This window comes from Lepisma saccharinum, chromosome 5, assembly GCF_977018435.1.
Source record: "Lepisma saccharinum chromosome 5, izLepSacc3.1, whole genome shotgun sequence".
NCBI lineage: Eukaryota > Metazoa > Arthropoda > Insecta > Zygentoma > Lepismatidae > Lepisma > Lepisma saccharinum.
In genome coordinates, this window is record NC_139233.1 from 46,334,224 (window position 1) to 46,338,408 (window position 4,185).

The 4,185-nt window shown below is 40.3% G+C and overlaps 1 pseudogene; it reads right to left on the reverse strand.

Annotated features, from left to right (window-relative positions):
• Nucleotides 1–1,435: 1,435 nt before the first annotated feature.
• Nucleotides 1,436–3,588, reverse strand: LOC145988351 (glutamate--cysteine ligase catalytic subunit pseudogene; annotated as a pseudogene).
• Between the last annotated feature and the right edge of the window lie 597 nt (nucleotides 3,589–4,185).

Consider the following 4,185-nt stretch of genomic DNA (forward strand, 5'->3'; position numbering starts at 1 on the left):
GTATCGCTTGTCGCTTTGGTGTGAATTCTCCCTAAAAGAAATTGGTAACATTTCCAAGCAATACCAGGACGGGGTGACATTATTTGTTGATTAGCTGTTAATACCACATCTTCCTGTATGTGAGTGGTACATAGGGGGAGGGGAGGGTTAAGAAGGCAAATATTTGGCCCGTGGGGATGCTACATATATACCTATACTTCAAAAGAATGTAGTTAAGTATACCCCAGGCCAGTAGCCAGGCAGGGCTCAGGGGGGGCTGAGCCTCCCTGGAACTGCCATCAGTCCCTCCTGGAACTGTCGTCAGCCCCCTTGACATTAGGTAAAACTATTTTGTATAATTTTTTTTGCAGTGAAGAGTGAAAATGTAGACAGCACATATTATTTTGCTCACAACTTTGGTGAAGGATAAATTCACATAACATGAACAGCAGCTATTATATTATTTATCTGTACCTTTGCTGCCACTGTTGCGACCTCTCTTTTAGACAGAAATCTGTGACTTTGACGTCATCATGCAAATTCCCTCCGCATCTGCGTCACAGGTCAACAGATCCCATGTTTTGGGAGCGAAGGGGTGTTTCATTGCTTCGTCCAGGGGTGGAATGTACTGTAGGCACTATGATTGAATATTGAACATTTTTTGTGTGATTATAAATATCTGTATCATCAAGAGTAATATGGGATTGTGTAGTAAGGGATGATTTCAATAGCAGTCAATTAACACTTCAAGCGAAGTTTTTGTATATTTCTAAATTGTATGTAACTTTAAACCCCCCCCCCCCACACACACACGCACATAATTTATTTTCATTTAACACTGTTAAACTTTTGAAAAATGGACTTTGTTTACAAAGCACCCCCTGGAGATCAATTCTAGCTACGGGCCTGGCTTACCCTCTTCCACGTGGAATATTATTCTAGTTAGAAACTGTGTTTGAAATTTGTAATACTAAAGGAGAGAAGAGTGCACTGCTTCAAAAATTAATAGGAGGCGATCGTGTCTATTCTGTGAAGACAGAGTTTTCTAAACCTCCCTAGTTGCATTGTGAGAGGTTTAGAAGAGCAAAACTCAGCAAATTAAGTATAGAACAGGGAAATTCCCATTCTTCTTCCCCCACCCTATCATGCTTATCCTGTTTGTGATTTCAAACTTAGTCACGGAATACTTAAGGCTGATAAGATAACAACGTCATCAAAGTATTTCGTGTAGTTGTGTAACTGCTTAGTGTTTGTTCACGGCCAACTTTTCTGGCCTGTTTTTAATCCATGACTTGGTGATAATCCAAAAAGTTGAGTGGAAATATTAGCGAATGCATAACAATATGCATGGAGTAGGTTTGAACTTCAAACCGGAGTCGCAAAGATTAGCAAACTGATATAATGTTTATAACGATCAGTTTCACTTTTACATAAAAAAAATGTAGGCTTATTTAGTATTGCCGTTTGTACTTTATTAAATTACACTTTATCTGTATCGATAAGAAAACATGAAAATCCATTTCAAAGATAGCACGTTGCTATTTTGACTTGGAGGAATTCTGTACGGAAACATCATCACACAATATGGCATGTGGTACTTCATCTGACGATCTAGAAGTAGAGAACACATAATTTCCGAAAAGTTGCGGACAATCCTCCTCTCCTGACCCAATGTTCGAAATAGCCTTCAATAAATCATAATTTATTTCTTCTGTTATGATCGAATCTTTCTTGTAATCAGGATGCTTCTCGACGTACTCTCGCATCCATCTTGCAGGGGTCATAGTCTCACCTGATGCCCGGTTTTCTAAGAGCTTCAAGTATCGTCGGATAGAACAGTGGGCATCGGTGTCTATGTCCATGCTGTTTAAATAATTATAGACAAGTGGGACAAGTCCCGGAAAGATGCCCTTTTTACCATTAACTATTTCATTAATCGTCATCTCTATGTAAGGGCTGCTGCTGCTTAATGACTCCTTGGAGTAGGCGGATAGGATTTCTGGCGAGGAAGTGCTTTTGGTTATGCACGACCTGAACCAAAATTTCTCTCTCAATATTGCATCCCGTCTCTGAGCTCTGACCATGTTTTCCTCTATTTTGCTGATGGGTATAAGAAAATCCAAGTGGTAGGACAGGATCGCTCTAGTTACAAGGACTATGAAGCTCACCATGGCAGCATTCTCGAAATCTGTGAACTGGATATCGCATGGTCGAAATTCTACTCGCCAACCAATTGTGGGTTCGTTAACTGGCGGTGGTTTGAATCTCATCGACTGCCAATTTGTGCTCTGGATATTCTCAAAATGGTCCGAGTCATTCTCGTCATCTTGGTTAACCTTTTCACTGAACAGGGAAATTGTGTCCCGAATAAAAAGATGTGCAATGTGCTGTGCCAAGTAGTGGTCGATTCCACCGTTGCGCAGTTCTTCATAGATCTTCTCGTCGTAGATTACTTTCGTGTCATTGTACTTGTTAGACTCTTCAGAGATGTATACGTCTATGGAACTATACCGTGATTTGGGAATGAGGAATTTGTCGCTTTTTAGAGGCAGTTCTCCCCTTTCTTCCTTTGTTCGGCAGTCAACGGAGCATGAAATGACACCCCATCGGCAATCTACATCTGTAATGTACCCACGATAAAATGGCGCCGCAGCAGTTATAGCCAACATGATGGGACAGAAAGGGGCTAACTGGTCGTATAGGGTTCTTGCTTCATCGACATCGCAAGCTTGGAAGGTCACTTGAACGCAGCAACAACCCATTCCAAAACCCATGGCATCCATGTACACATGATCAGGTAAGCTTGCAGCTCGAGCTTCACCCTCGTCGCCATACATACTGAAATCTTCAAGAAATGGAGACCGCGTATTCTTGTCTTTGTAAATAGGTACATTTATCACAACCTTCTCTCCCCGACGTTCGCGGATGTTCCTTGTTAGTGTCTTAAAACGAGGATGATCGGGAAATATAGCCTCATCAGGGAAGAACAGAGATCTTGTTACACCATCTTGAGGATTCGGAACAGCTTTAGGATATGTAAAATTCGGACATCCAAGCCTTGGAAAATTGCACAGTGTCAAGACAACTTCATCAGGACCAAGCAGTTGGTTGATTACTTCTCTTCGATAACGCATATTAGACTCGACTATATTAAAATGTGCAGCCAAAGCTCCATAAGGTTTTGATGGAATGCCTTCTAACATGTAGGCGGCATATTCTGGTCTCCACAGTGATTTGTCGGTAGGCTTATTCAATAATGTATGCACTATTTCAGTACCTCGTAAATTCACATGCACAGTTTTCTTTTCGTGGTCGAACTTCACTAACATAAACTCAACTTCGTCACCCCAACTCAATATATCACGCTTTCTGTCTTTAAGACGATGATACAGATTAATAAACTGAATGATTCCATGCTTTCTCACATGATCGGCTAATGATTTAGTATCTTCCCAGGACAACGGACTGCCTTCTGTTAGTAAACCCATTGCTATTCTCGTCCAACATACAGCTATAATTTTCTTAATTTAACATTACGAACAATCAAGTTACTAAAATCGTCACATACAAATCACAACATGAAAAATAGCCACGTTATATTGGCAAATTGGAACGTATAACACAATGCAGATTTATACAGGCAGGTCAATAAATGAAATTGAGCGTGCATTGGTGGACGAGAAAATGATGTCTGTTGGAAGCATGGTCGTTTAAATGTATCACAAATGGCAATGTTCAATTGTCAGTAAAGAATTTACAAAAAATGTTGTTTATATTATAATTTATTATTACCTGAGTTAACAATCATTAAAGGACATTTCTCAATGTTTTGAATGACCACCGCAAATCCGCGCCAATTTGATCGGAAATGCAAAAGGTACAGTGGGATCCATAAGTATTACCGTGAAAATTGTCCATGACTATTTTCATTAGTTTTTTTAAGTGATGAATTTTTATGTATATTGGTGCAGAAGTTGTCAACAGCTTGTTTCGAGTTTTCTTTAAATTCTTGAAGCTCTTATTGGGTCAAATAAAGTGCACGAACATGGTGATGGACAATTTGCACGGTAATACTCATGGATCCCACTGTACCTCGCGCGACAAATACCGATGTTACGGCTCCCGTGTGACGATAGGTGCGCACTTGATCTCCCGCTCAATTGTTCGGTGATACACAAAACGTTCCAGTAGGTGAAAAATTGTAGG